General features: G+C 33.4%; 1 non-coding gene across 1 annotated transcript; it reads right to left on the reverse strand.

Annotated features, from left to right (window-relative positions):
- Positions 1–6,864: 6,864 nt before the first annotated feature.
- On the reverse strand, positions 6,865–6,973 carry LOC148563783 (small nucleolar RNA R71). The gene has a single exon (XR_015885436.1). It is a non-coding gene; the product is annotated as a small nucleolar RNA R71 (small nucleolar RNA).
- Between the last annotated feature and the right edge of the window lie 15,439 nt (positions 6,974–22,412).

Consider the following 22,412-nt stretch of genomic DNA (forward strand, 5'->3'; position numbering starts at 1 on the left):
GGAAGAATACTAAATTGTATGGGTCTAGGAAGCTGTTTGGATGCCCCAGTGAGAATTCGGATTGCTTACCACCTAGTTGGAACAATGATTATTAGCACAAAGACGGGTGCAAAATCAAGATTTGGGACCCCGGAATTCATTCCAACAATAAACACTCTTGGGGCCTTGTCACTTGCTTTAATTTGCTTGAAGGCTTTATGCAACTAGTATGGGATCCCGGAGGCCATTGGAATTACAAACATTGGTGGGGATTCCTGGATGAGTTCAAACACAAGCCACCATAACAAGGGGCTCCCCAAATGTCCAACTTAAGGACTTTAACTAAAAGTGCTAGGTGGGAGACAACCCACCATGGTATAATCGTTCCTTTTCAGTCTTAGTTTTATTTTATTTTATTCTGCTTTATGTTTATTAGTGTCATTCATAACATCTGCATCAGCATCTTCATTCTGTATTCTGCATAAAAAAAAAGGCACACGACGCGTGAGCATCGCTGACGCGTATGCGTCATACGTGCATTCGAAACAAGGAAGAAAAGAAATAGAGAGTTGCACGGGAGCATGGCTGGAGGCGTGCCTTAGGCACAAACACGCCCACGTGACCGCGTCCGCGTCAATTTGCAAAATCAGTCTTCCACGCGTACGCGTCACCCACGCGTACACGTGACCCTACAAATCGGCGTAAAAATGTGTTTAGAAAGAAAGTTGTGATGGTGTGGTGCTGGAATAGTGCTAGGAGCACAAGCAACATCACACGTGCACGTCCCTGACGCAAACGCGTCATTTTCCCCTCCAGGCAATCCATGCATGCGCATCCCTCATGGCACGCGTCGGTTCAAATTTTAGCAATGTGCGCATTAAAACAGAGAGTTGTGCGTGCGCGAGGCTGCTCTCACGCCAATAGCACACTTCAGGTCACGCGAACGCGTCCCTGACGCGTCCGCGTCACTTGAAAATAGCCCAACCCACGCGAACGCGTGCCCCACGCGTCCGCGTCGCATGCGACGCACAGTTTATCCAGATCAGCACCAGAATTCCTATCTTTTCTTCTTCAATCCTACTTATCTTTCTATTATCATTCTTTCTCTTTTTTTCTATCTTTTCTTATTCTTTCTTCCTCCTTTCTTACTTTATTTTTCTTCTTCTCTTTAACTTCTCATCCTTCTTTTCTTTCATTCTATTTTACTCAATTTATTTGAATACTTTTATTCATTGTATTTTAATTTTTTGCATATTTTTATCTCCTTTTCTAAATCTATTAATTTTTCATTGGTGTTAAATTTTCTTATTCAACTGTTACATCTTTTCTTGAATTATTCTGGTGCTTCATGACTTATTTTATTCTGATTGGGTATTATTATTCATAAGTCAATGCTAATCTTTTATGATACTTGTATTCCATTTGCATTGCTATGCACTTACACTATCTTTCATTACCAAATCTCTCTCCCCCATTGTTGCAATTCTGGCACAATTGATATGCCATTTGCTTCTATTATTTTCTCACGTACATGTTGTAGCTACCATGTAATTGAGACCCTTATTATTTGGCATTGATCTAACCATATTTTAATTTGTTTTCTATCTTTATTTTTGGGTTACTTTTCCTCCTGTTCCTCTTCTTTCAGGGTGGCCACCGAGAAGGGAAAGGAGAAGTTTCTAAATGGGGCAGACAACAAGACCATCTGCACAATCTATGAAGAAAAGCGTCAGTTGGAGCAACCCGTCCACTTGCACATCTCAGCATGCACCGAGGACGGTGCAATCTTTAAGTGTGGGGAGGTCGATACCGACTTCCGTGGGTTAGTTATTTTCTTCTCAACACCAATATTTTATTTTCTTTGTTAGTTCATTGTTGCATTTGCATGTTTGATTGCATGATTGTTTGATTTTGTGCATATTTTACCACTACTTGGTTGAAGTAATATTTTCTTTTTCAAGAAACTTTTTAGAGCATTTCACTAATTTAAATTAAAACTTTTTATTAAACTTGTTTGAAGAAATTTTATTTTGGAACATGGTATAGAGCTCGAACACACAAAACCAGTAAGATTTTGAGCCTATTTGATTGGTTGCATTTTACCAACCAATATTTTATTTTTGGTGTGTGTTTTTCTCTCTAAAATTGTGATCTTTGTCTTGCTTAATTCTATATTTCCATGGTTTGATGTATGCATGCACTTATATAATTGAGGCCTTATTTCACTAAGCTTACATACCCATATGGCCTTAATCTTTCATTATCCTTTGCAAACCAATTTGAGCCTATTTTACCCCTTTTATTCTTTACTTTAGCACATCATTAACTCTAAGCGGAAAATAATAATGTCCTTAATTGGAATCCTTGGTTAGCTTAGACTAGTGAGAGTGCTTATGATTTAAGTGTGGGAAAATTGGGTTTGGAAACATTTGGTTTGAGAATTGAATATGTTAGAATTTTCTGAAAATGTGAAAGAAATGTTTAGGACATGTTCATGCATTCAATAATTTAATCATATGCATTGAGAAAAATAAAAGAAAAAAATAATATAGATATATATAAAAATAAAAAATAGGAAAAAAATAAAGGAGAAAAAGAAAAGAAAAAGAGCATATAAATAAAAGGGGACAAAATGCCCCAAAGTAAGTGGTGAAAGCAATGCATATGTACTATACTTGAAATTAGAATGCATAAATATGTGGAAAATATGGTTAATGGATAGTTAGATGTTGTATTATGATTACATGGATTGTCTAAGTTAGGTGAAAAGTTTAAGTTAATTAAGGATTCAGATTTTAGTCCACTTGACCAAATACAATCCTACCTTGACCCTAACCCCATTACAACCCTTAAAAGACCTCTTGATATGTGTATATGTGCATTAATTCTTTGTTGATTGGTAGAAGAAGAGCAAGCCTTAGGAAGCAAGATTAGTAGAGAATTGAGAGATCGAACCTTAAACACTTGAGTGATTAGAGTGTATACACTTCCGGTGAGGGTTCGATGCTCGATTCTTTGTTCTCGGCTTTCATAAGCTATTTTCTTCTGCAAGTTTACTTGTACTTTATTTTGTGATTTGAATTAGTGAAATCCAGTTCATATTTGTTCTTAAAAGATTTGTTTACTTTTAACCAAGTAGGTAAAAGCATTTTGCATATAGCTGCATTCATACAAATAGGTTTCATTTCATACATTCTACCATTCCTCTTCACTCTTATAGTTTCTCTTGAGCTTAGCATGAGGACATGCTAATGTTTAAATGTGGGGAGATTTGATACACCACTATTTCATGGTACATCTTGTACTTAATTGAGTGGATTTTATCCACTAAACTCACACTTATTCATAGAATTCGCATGTTTTACATTTTCCTTCCTGATTTTGTGCTATGATTGGAAACATGTTTCTTTGGTCTTAAATTTACTTTGTTTAATCCTCTCTTATTACCATTCGATGCCATGATATTTGTGTTAAGTGATTTCAGGATTTATAAGGTAGGAATGACTTAGAGGATGGAAAGGAAGCATGCAAAAGTGGAAGGAATAAAAGAAATTGAAGGAACTGCAAAGCTGTCAGCCCTGACCTCTTCACACTCAAACGGTCATAACTTGAGGTACAGAGGTCCAAATGAGGCGGTTCCAGTTGCGTTGGAAAGCTAACATCCGGGGCTTTCCAAAAATATATAATTTGCCATATCTGCTCCGAAGATAGGTGACACACACGCGTGACTTTGCCGCGTGCTGGACGTATCAGAAATTGCTGGGGGCGTTTTCTAAGCTATTTTTGACCCAGTTTTTGGCCCAGAAAATACAGATTAAATGCTATAAAGTGGGGGAATCAATCAATTCATTAAAAACAACATTCATAATTCACAATTTTAAGTTTTAGATGTAGTTTCTAGAGAGAGAGAGAGGCTCTCTCCTCTCTCTTAGGATTTAGGATTAGGATTTCTCTTAAAGGTTAGGTTTACTTCTTCTGCATTCCAGGTTCTATGTTCTTTTAAATTTAGTTTCTCTTATCTACTTTTATTTATTCTATTACTTTAGTTGCTTTATTTCTCTTGGTAATTACTTATTTAGCCAATTTGGCTTATGAACTCTTCATGTTAGATTTGAAATTATGTTTAAATGCGATTTGAGGTATTTCAGATTTATGATTGCTTTCTTCTATTTATAATATAAATAATTTAGATTTTTCCCCTTTGCTTTGGTTGAGTAATTGGTGACACTTGAGTTATCAAACTCAGCTGTTAATTGAAAATTGGAATTTGCTAATTGATTTGGATTCCTCTAAAGCTAGTCTTTCCATAGGAGTTGACTAGGACTTGAGGAATCAAATTGATTAGTCCACTTGACTTTCCTTTATTTAGTAAGGATTAACTAAGTGGGAGCAATAAATAATTCTCATCACACCTGATAAAGATAACTATAATGGGATTTCCATTTCTCATACCTTGCCAAGAGTTTTCTTAACTATTAATTTATTTTTCTTGTCATTTAATTTACTTGTTCTTTAATTCAAAAACCCCCAAAAATACACTTTTTCTCATAACCAATAATAAATCATACCTCCCTGCAATTCCTTCAGAGACTACCCGAGGTTAAAATACTTCGGTTATAAATTTTATTGGATTTTGTTACTTGTGACAACCAAACTTTTGTACGAAAGGATTCTCTGTTGGTTTAGAAACTATACTTACAACGCGATTATTTTTATAAAATTCTTTACTAGCAAGAATCTAATCGTCAAGGATCGCTAAGAAGAATGAACTGCAAAAGCTTCACCCTCATTCAGAATGGATCCACACTAACCCTGGGGTTCAGATCTGGAGGAGCATTGGCAACCTCTCAATTGGCATTGATCACATACAACCTGCCATAGAAGAAATCATTCACAGTTGAAGAAGACAGTAAGACCAGAGTTAATCCAGAAGGACAAAGCATCTCCAAGCCTTAACCATCTTCTTATCATTGTAAACATATCAACCTAGTTAAGATCTCTTTATTTCCTTTTATGCGTTTAAGCAACATACCTACATCTCCTATTCGCCTGACTAAGATCTACAAGATAATCATAGCTTGCTTCAAACCACAATCCTTGTGGGATCGACCCTGACTCGCTCAGGTATTACTTGGATGACCCAGTGCACTTGCTGGTTCAGTTGTAAGATGTGTGGGAATTCGTGCACCATACTGAATTTTCGAATTTCTTTGAGTCTTTTTCTAAAAATTTTCAAAATTAGTGTCTTTTGTTTGAGTCTTGGTCAATCTTTAAGTTTGGTGTCTTCTTGTGTCTTTTCTTTAAAAATTTTCGAAATTAAAGTCTTTGGTTTTCAAAATTTTTAAGTTTGGTGTCCTTTGCATGTTTTTGTTTTCTTTGAATTCTTTGAATTTTGTTCTTGGTGTTCTTCTTGATCTTCAAAGTGTTCTTACTTTTCCTCTTGTTTTGATTTTAAAATTTTTAAGTTTAGTATCTCTTTGTGTTTTTCTTCTTAATATTTGCACACTAGGTATTCTTAGATCTAAATATTTTAAGTTTGGTATCTTTTTGTTGTTTTTCTCTTTATTCATTAAATTCAAAAATAAAAAAAAATATATATCTTTTCTTATCTTTAGTTGCACTTTTCGAAAATCTCATCATATTTTTTCAAATTTTAATTTCAAAATCATTATCTTATCTTTTCTTAGTTTTAAATTTCAAATTCAAATCTTTTCAAAATAAAATCTTTTTAAAAATCATATCTTTTTCAAATCTTTATCTTATCTTGTTTCAAATTCAAAATTCAAAAATCTTGTCTTATCTTAATTCAAATTCAAATTTTAAAATCCAATTTCAAAATTTAAAACTTCAAATTTCAAATTTCAAAATCAAATATTTTTCAAAAATCAAATTTCAAATCTTTTCAATTTCTTATCTTATCTTTTCGAAATTCAAATTTTAAATTCAAATCTTTTCTAATCTTCTATCTTATCTGGTTTTCAATCTTTTCCTAATTAGTTACTTGTTTCCTCTTTCTTCTTCTTCAAAACTTCTTAACTACTTCCTCTCTCTTCTATTTTCAAAAATTCTTCTTCTATTTCTCTCTTTTCTTTTTCGAAATTCATTAATTATTTTTAATTCTTTTTAATTAATTAACCTTAATTTTCAAATTTAATTAATAAACAAAATAAAAACAAAAATATTTTAATTTTTTTTCTTTTTTTTTACTTCTAATATTCGAATTCTTTTTCTCCTTCTTCTATCTTCATTCTTCTTTCTCTTCTTCTTCTTTACATCTCACTGGGAGTTCTCTGTCCTCTGGCATAGAAGCTTCCTTTCTTGTTGTATCTGTGGTTTCTTGTTTATGACTAGGAACAGGGATAAAGAACCTCTCTTTAATCTTGATCCTGAACTTGAAAGGACTTTAAGGAGGAGCTTACAACAAGTTAAAGCACAACACTCTGGAAGAAACCTCTCAGAAAATTTTGAACTAGAAGCAAACACATGGTAGCCAAACCGAATCATGAAGGAGAGGCAAGAAAGGTTCTTGGTGCTTACACCAAGCCTACCTCTGACTTCTATGGAAGTAGTATCTCAATACCTGCCATTGGAGTTAACAACTTTGAGCTGAAACCTCAACTGGTAACCTTAGTTTAATAGAACTGCCAGTACCATGGACTTCCACAAGAAGATCCAAGTAAATTCTTATCTGACTTCCTGCAGATATGTGACACAGTCAAGATCAATGGAGTGAGTCCTGAGGTCTATAAGCTCATGCTCTTTTCATTTGCTGTAAGAGACAGAGCTAGAATGTGGTTAAATTCTCAACCTAAAGAGAGTCTTGACACATGGGAGAAGGTGGTCATTGCATTCTTGACCAAGTTCTTTCCACCCCAAAAGTTTAGCAGACTCAGGGTGAAAGTTCAAACCTTCAGACAAAAAGAGGGTGAATTCCTCTATGAAGCTTGGGAGAGGTACAAACAACTTATCAGAAGATGTCCTCCCAACATGATCTCAGACTGGACCACATTGGATATCTTCTATGATGGCCTTTCTGAGATATACAAGATGTCACTGGATAACTCTGCTGGTGGATCACTCTACTGGAAGAAAATGCCGGAAGAGGCAAGAGAACTCATTGACATGGTTGTAAACAACCAGTTTATGTACACTTCTGAGAGAAACTCTGTGAATACTGGTGTAGCTCAGAAGAGAGGAGTTCTTGAAGTAGAAACTCTAAATGCCATATTGGCTCAAAACAAGATCTTGACCCAGCAGGTCAATATGATCTCTCAGCATTTGACTAGAATGCAAGCTGCAGCTGGCAGCACTCAAAAAGCTTCTTCTGAAGTAGAAGCTTATGATCCTGACTAACCCACCATGGAAGAGGTGAATTACATGGGAGAACCCTATGGAAATACCTACAATCCCTCATGGAGAAATCATCCTAACCTTTCATGGAAGGATCAACAGAAGCCTCAGCAAGGCTTCAACAATAATCAAGGTGGAAGGAACCAAAACAGGTTCAACAACAGACCACCATTCTCATCTTCTCAAGGGAATATGGAGACTCCTAAGCAGAGCATCTCTGACTTAGTGACTATAGTCTCCAACCTCTCTAAGACCACTCATAGTTTCATTACTGAAACAATATCCTCCATCAAAAATATGGAGATACAAGTTGGTCAGCTGAGCAAGAGGATCCCTGAGACTCCTCCTGACACTCTTCCTAGTAACACTGAGGTGAACCCAAGAGAAGAGTGCAAGGCCATCACCACAGAGACTGAGGCCGAATCTAAAAAGACTGGGATGGCGTTGAATGCCAGTGAAGTGCATCTCACTGGGCGTTCAATGCCCAAAATGGCTAAGAGCCCGGGGCTGAACGCCAGTGAGGAAGCCCTCACTGGGCGTTCAATGCCCAAATTGGCAGGGACTCTAGCGTTGAACGCTAGCAAGGACACCCTTGCTGGGTGTTCAACACCCAAAATGGTAAGGGAACTGGCGTTGAACGCTAGTAAAGGTATACATGATGGGCGTTCAATGCCAAAAGAACCATCAGAACTGGCCTTGAATGCCAGTGATGGTATACCTCCCAAATGTTCATTACCTATTGAAGCTATCCATATCCAAGAACTAAAAGAAGCCAAGGCTCATGTAGAGACCATAGAGGTTCCTTTGCATGCACTCTTACAGTGTATGAGTTCTGATGAATACTCATCCTCGGATGAGGATAAGGATACTAGGGAAGAGCAAGTTACTCAGTACCTAGGAGCTATCATGAAGTTGAATGCCAAGTTATTTGGTATAAAATCTTTGGAGGAAGAACCTCCACCGCTTACCAAAGAGCTAAATGCTTTGGTTCAGCAGAGGTTACCTCAGAAGCTTCCGGATCCCAGATGCTTCTTAATTCCTTGCACCATAGGTACCATGACCTTTGAGAAGGCTCTGTGTGACCTAGGGTCAAGGCTAAACTTCATGCCACTCTCTGTAATGGAGAAACTGAGAATCTGTGAGGTACAAGATGCAAACATCTCATTAGAGATGGCAGACAATACAATGAAAAGGCCATATGGCTTAGTAGAGGATGTCTTGGTAAAGGTTGAAGACCACTACATCCCTGCAAACTTCATAGTCTTGGATATTGGAGAGGATGAGGATGAATCTATCATCCTCAAAAGACCTTTCCTAGCCACTGCAAATGCCATGATTAATGTGGCAAAGGGAGAAATGGTCTTCCAAATAGAGGAAGACTACATCTTGTTCAAGATGCCTGAACCCAACTCCCTACCTAAAAGAGAGATAAATGTGCAACACTTAGTGTTCCATTTATCTCTTTCAATGCAGAGCTTTACTAAGCCCCCAAACATCAATTCTAAGTTTGGTGTTGGGCAGCCATTACCAAGAACTGAGAACAAAGGTACTAGGAAGAAAGCACCTAAAGACTGGAGGGACAAGAAAGTCCACACTGAAGGCCTCTCACCTGGCATAAGAGTTGTCTTCACCAAGAAACCAGTCATACCACATACAATGAGTCGTGTCCTATCTCTAGAGCATGTGGAGCTCATTCATGAGAAGACAGGTAGAAAGTTCACTGTAAGGGGAGAAATTCTGAGCCTATACTCACCTCCGTAAGGAGCTAACCGTAAAGCTAATGACGTTAAAGAAGCACTTGTTGGGAGGCAACCCAACCATAGTTATTGTTTATGTTTTTCTTTGAATTTATTTTCTTTAAGTTATTTCTTTAGGTTCGTGATCATATGCATCAGTCAAAACAGATATAGAAAGGTTCAGCAATGAAAATAGAACACTCTGGATAGAGTGTCTCCCTGGCGCTGAACGCCAGTGAGGGAGCACTAACTGGGTGTTCAACGCCCATAATGGCAGCCTTACTGGCGTTGAACGCCAGCTATAGGCATAATGCTGGGCGTTCAACTTCCATGCTGAGGGTCCCACAGCATCTTTACCTACCCCACTTCCTCACTCCTCTGTTCACACTTTCCCATAGACTCTTCCCTATAAACTCTAGCCCAATCAAATCAATATCACTTCCCCAAAACCATCATAAATCCCACCAACCCCCCACTCACTTCAAAATCAAATTTTCCTCCCATTTAACCCACCCATGACCGAACCCAACCCTAGCCCACTCATATAAATTCCCCTCTTACTAACCCTTCATACACACACCTTTCATAGACATCCATAGCCCCCTTGACCGAATTGCTTCCTCCCTCCTTCTCCTTCTATTTTCCTCTTCTTCTACTCCATTCTTCTCTTTTGTTTATTTTTGCTCGAGGACGAGCAAAGCTTTTAAGTTTGGTATGGGAAAAGCGTTACTTTTTGCTTTCCATTACCACTTATGGCACCTAAGATTGGAGAATTCTCTCGAAAGAAGAAAGGAAAGGCCGTAGCCACCACCTCCGAATTTTGGGAGATGGAGAGATTCATCACCAAAGTCCATCAAGACTACTTCTATGAAGTAGTGGCAGAGAAAAAAGTGATCCCTGAGGTCCCTTTTAGGCTCAAGAAGAATGAGTATCCGAAAATTCGAAGAGAGATCCGGAGAAGGGGTTGGGAAGTCCTAACCAATCCCATTCAAGAAGTTGTGATCTTAATGGTGCAAGAGTTCTATGCTAATGCATGGGTCATGAAAAACTATGACATTAGTGTGAACCCAAATCCCAAGAATTGGAGCACCATTATCCGAGGGAGAATCTTATATTTTAGCCCGGAAAGTGTGAGGTTGGCGTTCTACTTGCCTCTGATGCAAGGAGACCTATATCCTTACACTAGAAGAGCCAACTTTGATTAAAGACTGGATCAAGTGCTCTCAGACATCTGTGTGGAAGGAGCAAAGTAGAAAACGGATTCCCAAGGCAAGCCCACTCAACTAAAAAGGCTTGACCTCAAGCCTGTAGCTAGAGGATGGTTGGAATTCATCCAACGCTCTATCATTCCTACTAGCAATCAGTCAGAAGTGACCATTGACAGAACTATCATAATTCATTGCATCATGATTGGGAGTGAGGTGAAAGTACATGAAGTGATACCTCAAGAACTGTATAAAATTGCTGAAAAGCCTTCCACCAAAGCAAGATTGGCTTTTCCTCACCTCATATGTCACCTATGCAATTCAGTTGGAATTGTCATAGGAGGAGACATCTTTATTAATGAGGACAAGCACATCACTAAGAAGAGGATGGAACAAACTAGAGAGCATGCACATGAGCCTGTGCAACCACCTCAGCATGAGATCCCTCAGATGCCTCAAGGGATATATTTTCCTCCTCAAAGCTATTGGGATCAATGGCATACTTCTCTTGGAGAACTAAGCACTAACATAGAGCAATTAAGGATGGAGCATCAAGAGCACTCCACCACCCTCAATGAAATTAGAGAAGATCAAAGGGCTATGAGCGAAGAACAACAGAGACAAAGGTGTGACATTGAAGAGATCAAGCACTACATTGAATCCTCAAGGAGGAGCACTAGTCGCCACCATTAAGGTGGATTCGTTCTCTTAATCACCTTGCTTATTTTAATTTTTCTGTATGTTTTATTGTCTGTTCTCTTGTTCTTATTGCATGATCATTTCTATTTATATCTTAAAGTTATAAAATATTCCATATGTCTCTCAACTTACTTTAAAAGAAAATTTTATTTGAAAAGAGTTGAGAGATATATGAATTTCAAGTTTTATAATAAGAATAGTTCAATTATTTTGATGTGGTGACATTGCTTTTGTTTTCTGTATGTATGAATAAACAGTGCATGATTGAAATTGGAATTAAAAATGTTGGCTCTTGAAAGAATGAGGATAAAAGTGAAATATTATTGGTAATCTGAAAAATCCAAAAATTGATTCTTGAAGCAAGAAAAACTAGCAAAAAGAAAAAGAAAAAGTATGTTGCAATAAAAGAGAATATATATATATATATATATATATATATATATATATATATATATATATATATATATATATATATATATATATATATTATAAAGCAGAAATAGCCAAAAGCTCTTTAAACCAAAAGGAAAGAGCAAAAAGCCAATAACCCTTTAAACCAAAAGGCAAGGGTAAAATGATCTAAAGATCCTAAGAGTGGGCTTAAGAACTCTAGACACCTCTATCTGGGGATTCTAGCAAAGCTGAATCACAATCCTAAGGGGTTCACCCAGTTAAGTGTCTGTGGCATTTATGTATCCGGTGGTAATATTGGAAGATAAAGTGCTTAGGACCACGACCAAGATTCTAAAAAGTTGTGTTCAAGAATCTAAAAGAGCTAAACTAGGAGAGTTAATAATATCATCTGGATTCTAAGTTCCTAAAGATGCCAACACTTCTGAGTTTCAATGGATAGTGAGATGCCAAAACTATTCAGAAGCAAAAAGCTACTAACTCCCGCTCATCTAATTGAAACTGAGCTTCATTGGAAACTTTGACATTTATTGTTTCTTACTCTTCTTTTTATCCTACCTTGTTTTTAGTTGCTTGGGGACAAGCAACAGTTTAAGTTTCGTGTTTTGATGAGCGGATATTTTATACGCTTTTTGGCATTGTTTTCATATAGTTTTTAGCATCATTTATTTAAGTTTCATTAAGTTTTGATAAGTTTTAGTACAAAATTCACATTTTTGGATTCTACTTTGAGTTTTTGTGTTTTTATGCAATTTCAGGTATTTTCTGGCTGAAATTGAGGAGTTAGAGCAAAAGTCTGTTTCAGAGGTAGAGAAAGTGCTGCAGATGCTGTTTGGATCTGACCTCTTTACACTCGACAGAGCTTTTCTGGAGCTACAAAAATTCAAATAGAAATTTCTCAATGGCTATGGAAAGCTAACATTCAGGGCTTTCTAGAAATATATAATAGTTTATACTTTGCTTCAGAATAGAAGGCCCAAAACTGGCATTCAACGCCAGTAATCTACCCTAGTCCAGGCGTCCAGCGCCCACAAGGGAGTAGCCAGCGTTCAAACACCCAAGAAGGACCCTCTAGCAGGCGTTCAATGCCCAAGGAGTCTCCTACCTCGTGGATCTCATCAAAGCTCAGCCTAAACACTCACCAAGTGGGCTTCGGAAGTGGATTTTAGGACTAAAAGACTGTTTTACCCTTCTTATATAATCCTTAGTCATTAGTTTAATATTTCAGGGATATTTTACATGATCTTCAAGGACCTTTTGACACTTTACATGTTTATCATTGTATTCTCTATCAGTATGAGTTTCTAAACCTCCTAAATTGAGGGGATGAGCTTTGCTGAGTTTTATGGATTAATAAAGTACCACTGTTCTTTCTCAATTCCTATTTGATTCTCTATTCTAAGATGTATCTTCGTTCTTTATTCTAAGACCGCGTGCCTGACAACCACCCATGTTCTTCTTGGGTTCGTGTGAATATGTAACTGGAAAGCATTGAACCACTAGCTTCATTATACATCTCTTAGACAGCTAATCCACGACTTCGTTGGGGACTTCTCGAGACACTAGTACAGTCGAGGTATGAGGAGATTAGAGTCTTTGTGGTAGAGGTTAGAACCCAAAGGCGCAGCATTCTCTGATCCGAAAGATTCGACCTTGTCTGTGGCGTTTTGAGTAGGATCACTAAGGAGAATGAACTGCAGGAGGTTCACCCTCAATCAGAGTGGATCCACACTAACCCTGGGGTTCAGATCTGGAGGAGCATTGGCGACCTCTCAACCGGCGCTGATCACATACAGTCCGCCATAGAAGAAATCATTCACAGTTGAAGAAGACAGTAAGACCAGAGTTAATCCAGAAGGACAAAACATCTCCAAGCCTTAACCATCTTCTTATCATTGCAAACATATCAACGTAGTTAAGATCTCTTTATTTTCTTTTATGCGTTTAAGCAACATACCTACATCTCCTATTCGTCTGACTAAAATCTACAAGATAACCATAGCTTGCTTCAGACTACAATCCTCATGGGATCGACCCTGACTCGCTCAGGTATTACTTGGACGACCCAGTGCACTTACTAGTTTAATTGTACGAAGTGTGGAAATTCGTACACTACACTGTCATTCAGACTGGTAATTAAGTATCAAATTGCAACTGTTTATTTAGTAATCAACTTCCTTGTTTTTGTCTAGGATTAGGATATTAGTACTTCGTGTTTTGTGGACATTATACGAAACAAAGTCAATAGTATACTCAAATTGCAAAAGTTTTTTGCATACCTGAAATGGAGCGAAATAGAAAAGTTGTACATAAGTTTGATTCAGGTAAATCAAAATACATGTATATACTTTTGGTAAGATTTCAGTTATTTCTTATTTAGAAGGTTGAACCAAATACTTTAGTTTTCACCACCTAATTTGGGATCTATTCTTGTGTATAGTGATTTTTAGATAATAAAACGAAGTACACTTGGTTAATGAAAATTCAGTATATCCTCTATGCTATTTATCCTTTAATTTTGAAACCCTTTTCAATATGTCTTGCAAAACTTTATAGAATACCTACTCCTCCTTGCCTATTGTTGCTTTGACTTTATTAGTTTTTGTTTAGTTTCACCAAACTCAGAGGAAACTTTAATTGTCTCCTATCAGAATTTTTTGGGTTTGAATAAATTTATAATAATAATAATCACGCTTGTTACATTGCATTTGGTGGTGTTGGAATTTACTTAGTTTCGAAGTATAGTTGTCAATAAAATAATAAATTTGTTGTTTTTAATTAGCCATCTTTGTACCATCTTTCTTTTATTCTATATATTTTTTATTTTGAGAAATTAATATATGATGATTCTTCTTTTAACAGAATGTTCTATTGTAGTTCTTCTTTTAAGAGTTTGTATAATTGTTACAACAAAATATAAGTGGTAATATAACTTTTAGAATTAAGTATGTTTTTGGTCTCTAAGGTATAGGTCGAAAGTTTTTTTTTTGTCTCTAACCTTTTTTTACATACAAAATCGTCCCTAAGATTTAACATGATTTAAAAATCGTCCTTTTTACTTAAATTTTAAATTTGTTACCAAATTATCCCTAATAAAAAAATTATAAAATAAAAAAAAAGAGAAAGAGAATGGACAAGAGGGAGAAAGAGAATCACAGGAAAGAGAAGAAGACGAAGGGAGACGGGAAGAAGAGGGAAAACAAAGGAAGAGGGAAAAGGGGGGAGGGGGACGGTGCCGGCGAGGCTTGGTTCGCCTTCAAGAATCAGAACCAGAGGGAGAGAGAGCTCGCGAAGGAGAGAGGAGAAACGAGCCAGTGATGCACTAGAGAGAGGAGGAAGAAGGAGGTGCTGTCTTGCGTCTTGCCGCTGTTGAGGAGCTCGCGAAGAGAGAGAGAGCCTCGTCGCCATCGCGCTTTGCCACTGTCGCCGCTGCATCGCGTCCTCACCGCTAGTCCTTACCGCCGCTCTTCGCCACTGGTCCTCCCTAGGGTTCCGATTATGCTTCTGATTTGTTGATTTTGTTAATTACATTATTGATTCTTCTGCTTCTATTTCTTTTGTTAATTACATTGTTGATTTGTTAGTTTTGTTAATCACATTATTTCTTATTCTGATTCCATTGATGTTGTTGACTCTGATTCCATTCTGATTCTATTGTTCTTCTGCTTCTGCTTCTGATTCTGGTTTTGATTTCATTGTTGTTGTGCTTCTAATTCTAATTCTGTTTCTTTGATTTCATTGTTGTTGCGCTTCTGATTACATTGTTCTTCTGATTTCTTGTGTTTTGATTCTTTGATATTTGATCTACAGATTTATTTTTCACTTCTGTTTCTGTTTTTACTTCTGATTCTATTTTTATTTTATTATATTAGTTCTGCTTCTGATTTCATTGTTGTTGCTGTTGATACTATAATGAAGAAGAAGAAGAAAAAGAAGAATAGAAACAGAGTTATTTTGATGAAGAAGGAGAAGGGTATTTTGGTCCAAAAAAATAATTTTAAAACTAAATTAAACCTTAAGGACGATTTTGTATGCAATAAAGATGGGGGATGGAAAAAATTTTCGGCCTATATCTTAGAGACCAAAATCGTACTTAACCCTATTTTTTATTAAATATAGGATGCGTATAAGATATAAAAAAAAACATACAGTCATCCAAATACTTATAAGCTCCCAAAATAGCCACCAAACAGAGATCTTGGAGCTAGTTATAGATTATAAAATCATGGCGAAAAACTGAAAAAGAGGGGAAACAACAAGTAAAACAACAGAAGGAAGTTTCAAAGAGTGTTGATCATATCTGGAGTATGAAGTTTGATTTGGAGTGTATTTGATTATAACATGAGTTTGAACTTTGATTTGCATTGTCAAATTTGATTATTACCTTTGGCGTGCTTGATTATAACCAGATTTTGTAATATGAATTGGAGCCTATTCGATTATAATCTTCTTATAGCATGAGTTTAAACTTTGATTTACATTTTTCGAGTTTGATTATTACTTTACGTGTGTTTGATTCTAACCAGATTTATAATATGAATTGGAGCCTGCTGATTATAATATGATTATATCATAAGGTTGAAGTTTGATTTGGATTCTTGAAATTGATTATTATTTTAAGTGTGTTTGATTATAATTGAATTTTGTAATATAATTTAAAACATATTTGATTATGATCTGATTATAGCATTATGGTAAATAAATTTTTTTTATATATCTAAAATTTCAAAAATTAAATATCTACAATTTTGTATATGTTTTCTGACAAAAATTTCTTTAAGAGAGATGAGGTAAATGGCAAATCAAAGACAATAGCACCAATCTAAGAATACATAAATCATTACAAAACTCACAATAAGCTTTAAAATATATCACTAATGATACTCTCTCGTTTAGGGAGGGAGCTAGACTAATTATTTAAAGAGCTATGTTTAATGATTTACTAAAAATATTTTATATTATCATTTCTAATGATAAAATTAGAAAAAAAAAAACTAAATATGTAATCTCAATCAAATATTTATACGAAGATATACATATATGTATTTAATATCTAATTAAATAAAAGACATATTACTAACCTTATTTTTATTGAGATGTATATGCAATATTCATTTATTACACAATTTTTTCTTACAAAATAATAAAATAATCTTATAAGTAAATAAGAATACATATATTATGAATAAAGTAAGACAATAATATAAGAAAGAGAGTAAAAATAGAATTTCTTTTGTGAAAGAAGAGTTGGAGACCACTTGTTAAACTAGAATTTTTTTTAATATGCCAAAAAAAAAAAGAATCAAAGAGTAGAAGATAAAAAAAATTAAAAAAAAATAAAGAAAGAGAAGAATAAAAAATATTGTGATTGCTACAAAAATAAAAGTGAAGAATTCTTTGAGTGGACAAAGACATTAAAAAAAAAAGAAATTTATATTCTATTTTTTAAATAAATTAGGTTAGGACTACTATATCTTATTAACACTATACAAGAATATTTGAATTTTTTTTGTGGACTTGTTCTAAATTATATTTATCTATTATATATAATTTAAAAAGAAAGTTTTTTTTTTTTTTTTTGTAAAGGGAGAGACCGGGTAATAAAAAAAAGGGACGATTTCTGTAAAACTCTTTTTTAACAAAAATTAAAATTTTGGGGGGGTCACTGCCCCTTTAATCCTTAGAGCCTCTGCCCATGCCCTTATTACTCCACAAACGTAATTCGTTTTCAACGTAGTGTCTGCATATATTTACTCCTCCAAATCAGACCAAAGTCCCCACTTCGCTACACCTATTTGGATAGCAGCAACTATCTCGCCTCGTGCTACCTCTTTTCCTATATATGAATTCTCCATAAATTACAATACATGATAGAATGCATCACCTTCTCTGATTTGAAGTCTTCATTGTTAAATATTAAGTTGCTTATAACCTTTCAAACACACCATATGACAACCAAAAAGTAGTCAATATAATCGACAACCAAACAAACAAGCCTGAAGATGATGAGCATGAATGCAATTTGAAATTAAAGAAATGACTGTCGATTTATATAAAAAATAAACTTCCCTCTCTCTTTTTCAAATATATAAAAGTTTTACAAAATAGAAGCACATAGCATAGCATAATACAGCACAAAATCATAGAATTATCCCCCATTTGATTTGGTAGAAAAGAAATTAGCTCTCGCTAATCACTATCACTATGCTCAAACTAAAAATTAATTGATGCGCACATAAAATTAGCATTAAACAATAAATAACAAGGAAATTAAAATACACAACATAATTATTATATGGTTTAATTACTCTCTAGGTCCTTATAATTTCACCGAATTTTCAATTAGATCCTTATACTTTTTTTCTTTTCAATTGGATCTCTATATATTTTTTTTTTCAATTTAGTCCTTGTTAACGTTAAACATAAAAAAAATGTTAGTGAATTGTAAAATTACTTGTATATCCTTAGGGACCCAATTGAAAAGAAAAAAAAGTATAGGGATCTAATTGAAAATTCGATAAAATTACAAATATTCAATAAAAGATATTCCTATAATCCATATTCAATGATTCTACGATATGAAAGATATTTCTATAATCTTTTTATTTTGTTACTATCATTTTTTTACTTATTTATATACAAATTGTGCTAAAAATACCTTTTTTTTTACTTTCAAAATACCTTATCTTAAGAACATACAGAAAAAAAAGAATGGATAAAATGAAACAAAAATAGTAGTATACAATTCAGTTTCCATCATTCAAGTATTTATTATAATCATGTAACATTTTATATTTATGTGGATTTATGGAATATAATTTGTCTTTATCATATCATGGTACACCATAAAAAATTACAAGGCTATGTAATTTGTGTTATTGAAATTTGAAATCTAAAAACGAAAATCATAGAAAATATAATTTCAGTATTATACAGATAATCTAGAAATCAGTTCTTGTATTACAGTCTCCCACAACCAACATAGGGATCAACAATAAAAAACATACTTGAGTTTATTAGGTGTTTCAATAAGATAGTCTTTTTCACCAAAAGTTTCAATCAAAGTATGGTAGCCTGTTAGGAAATTATTTTAATTTCCTAATTTGTTTGTGGGCAATACATATATTAATTATAATCACAAATTATGCTATTTCAAATTAAATGACTTATATAATGGTGGTCTCATTTATTGTTATAAATCCTAAATTGAATAAGTCATTATTACTTTTGATTTGGAATTAAATGAGAATAAAACCGGATATTATCTTTTGTTCCTTAGATAATTATCTTTTGGATTTTAGATATATTATCTTTTGGACTTTAGATACTATTTTTATTTGGGTTTTAGGGTTTAATGGGTGCCATGCTCAAATATAAATAGTGCCTTCAGGGTTTCGGTCCGCAATATACCAAAGCCACCTTTGTCGCTCTTTCTCACAATTCAGCCGCCTAGGGATATAGAAGGCTTTGGTTGAGGAAGATCGAAAGAACCACAAGATCCAAATCTTTCCATCAATTTCTGACTCTTATGAGTAAAGGTACGCTTTCGCATTATGTCATATTTTGGTGATTCAATATGAATGATCTGAGTTATTAAAATTAATTTATTCTAACAAATGGTATCAAAGTCATCCATAATTTGATCATCAAAAATACCTCATTTTTTTTGGATAAAATATATATATATATATATATATATATATATATATATATATATATATATATATATATATATATATATATATATATATATATATATATATATATCACGTTATATATTTACATTACATATAAAAATGCGGCACGTTTGTTTTCATAAAGTGCATTGTGCGTCATATATGTATGTATAGACGTACTAATATGTATGTATGTTGATGGACATTATCATTGTTTGGTTATACAGTAAAGGTATATTTATATGAGGAGTTCTTTGCTGACCAAGATAATGATGTCTAAAGGTGGCTAAAGATTGATCCACAAATTAAAAGTTGACATGTGAAATGATTGAATATAGTGAAAAATATTTTAAGAATATGCTTTTGTGAATTACATTAAAAATGAAAAAAACTAAGTTATAAAAAAATATAAATATATAGAAGAAAAAAAAGATAAAAAAAAGTTGTGAAGTTAATAAAAATGGGATTTATTTAAATAAATTAAATAAATATTTTATTTATTGGAATAAATAATTATAAAAATTATTACAAAAATACGTCTCCCAATCTTATCTCGTTTATTTACACCGTAAAACGATATAATTATGAATATATTTCGTTTATACTGTAAACGATATATATGAGATTTAAAAAAATATACATATTTTATTTACCGTGTAAACAAGATATATTTAAAATGATCCGTTTACCGTGTAAACAAGATATGTGTATTTGTAAATATAAAAATATAATTTTTGAAAATAATAAAAAATATTAACAATTTAAATTAGACCAAACTCTTAAAATGAAACGTTTCAAATAATAGAGAAAATAAGCGGTTTCAAATAATAGAGAAGATGAACAATTTCAAAATAACAAAGAAGATAGACGGTTTTAACTAACTAATTAATTAATGGGCGACTGGACCTATCACGTAATTTTAAATTGCCCTTTTAAAATCAACACATTATTTTCCTAGAAACCAAGGTTTTAACTAACTAATTAATTAATGGGCAATTGGACCTATCACGTAATTTTAAATTGTCCATTTAAAATTAACACATTATTTTCTTAGAAACCAACCCGACGGTTTTAACTAACTAATTAATTAATGGGCGACTGGACCTATCACGTAATTTTAAATTGCCCATTTAAAATCAACACATTATTTTCCTAGAAACCAAGGTTTTAACTAACTAATTAATTAATGGGCAATTGGACCTATCACGTAATTTTAAATTGTCCATTTAAAATTAACACATTATTTTCTTAGAAACCAACCGGACGGTTTTAACTAACTAATTAATTAATGGGCGACTGGACCTATCACGTAATTTTAAATTGCCCATTTAAAATCAACACATTATTTTCCTAGAAACCAAAGTTTTAACTAACTAATTAATTAATGGGCAATTGGACCTATCACGTAATTTTAAATTGTCCATTTAAAATCAACACATTATTTTCTTAGAAACCAACCCATTTAATTATCTTCTTTGTTATTTTGAAACTGTTCATCTTCTCTATTATTTGAAACCGCCTATTTTTCCTATTATTTGAAACGTTTTATGTTTAAGAGTTTGGTCTAATTTAAATTATTAATATTTTTTATAATTTTCAAAAATTATATTTTTATATTTACAAATACACACATCTCGTTTACATTGTAAACGAGATAATTATGAATGTATCTTGTTTATACTGTAAACGAGATACGTGTATTTTTTCAAATTCCATATATCTAATTTACTGTGTAAACAAAATATATTCATAATTATATCATTTACCGTGTAAATAAACGAAATAAGATTGAGAGACGTATTTTTATAATAATTTTTATAATTATTTATTTCAATAAATAAAACATTTATTTAATTTATTTAAATAAAAAAATTTAATTTTTATTAACTTCGCATCTTTTTTTATCCTTTTTTTTTTCTTTATATATATATATATATATATAACTTAGCTTTTTCCATTTTTAAAGTAATTCACAAAAGCATATTCTTAAAATGTTTCTCACTGTATTCAACCATTTTACATGTCAACTTTCAATTTGTGGGTCAATCTTTAGCCACCTTTAGACACCATTATCTTGGTCACCAAAAAATTCTCCTATTTATATATGTATATAAATATATCATACGAGACGGATTTGGCACTTAATTTATATAATAATTAATTTTAATTTTAATGGATTAAAAATTTTATTGTTACATGAATTTAGTTATAATCATATTTTTTTAAAGTCCGAAAAGATGCCATTAAGATTTAAATCTTTTTGTGATTTAAATATTTTTTTAATTGTTATATAAGAAAATTAGTAATAAATTGGATTGTTATATCCACCCATTTTATAAAGATTTGATTTTGAAATAAATTGATTGAACATTATGCTGCCAAAGTAGCTTCTTTTGTGAAAATTAATTATTCAAAACATAAGGAATATGGTGATATATAATTCATGCGAATATTGGTCAGTCCAAAGGAAGATCTATATTTGGTCGAATTATATACATATATTGATAGTAAATACATGTTTGGATAACTGATTAAGAATAAAGTAATACTTATTATTTATGCGAACAATAATCGACCCAAAGGAAGTTATTGTTTGGCCAAATAATAAGCATTGCACACTTTTGTTTATTTTCTATTAATTATGCGGTCAATAATCGGTCCAAAGGAAGGTTATTGTTTGGCCAATTAATAGAAAATATATGCGGTAATAAATAGGTTGCGAAATTTAAGTTTCTATGTGCGCATTAAGTCGGTCCAAAGAAAGGCTTAATGTGTGACAGGAATTTTGACAATATTTGATTACTGCAATGAGAGTATCACTTACAGTTAATTTTTCTATCCAAAGATTGAAAATTAATGTTGTTCTAGATATCTCAATATAGATTTTTTCCATTATTTAACTAATATTTACTGCATGTTCTTTTTGTTCTAATCCAGAAACTATGGCTTTAGCTACCAATGTTTCTGCACAAACTAGCAGTATTCTTATGTTGAATGGTTCAAACTTTAAAGTTTGGAAAAATACCGTGGAGATTGTCCTCGGTTGTATGGATCTAGATATCGCTCTTCGAGAGGAGAAACCCACTTCCACTCTGGAAAACCTCAATGAGGTTAAAATAGAGAAGTGGGAGAGATCCAATCGAATGAGCATTATGATCATGAAACGCTCAATTCTTGAGGCGTTTTGGGGCTCAATTACTGAGGATAAAGATGCCAAACAGTTCCTAAAGGATGTTGAAAAATTCTTTACTAAGAATGAAAAGGCGGAGGCAAGTAGTCTTTTAAGCAAACTTGTCTCCATGAGGTATAAAGGTAAATGGAACATAAGGGAGTACATTATGGAAATGTCTCATCTT

This window comes from Arachis ipaensis, chromosome B5, assembly GCF_059453495.1.
Source record: "Arachis ipaensis isolate K30076 ecotype BB chromosome B5, ASM5945349v1, whole genome shotgun sequence".
NCBI classification, from domain to species: domain Eukaryota; kingdom Viridiplantae; phylum Streptophyta; class Magnoliopsida; order Fabales; family Fabaceae; genus Arachis; species Arachis ipaensis.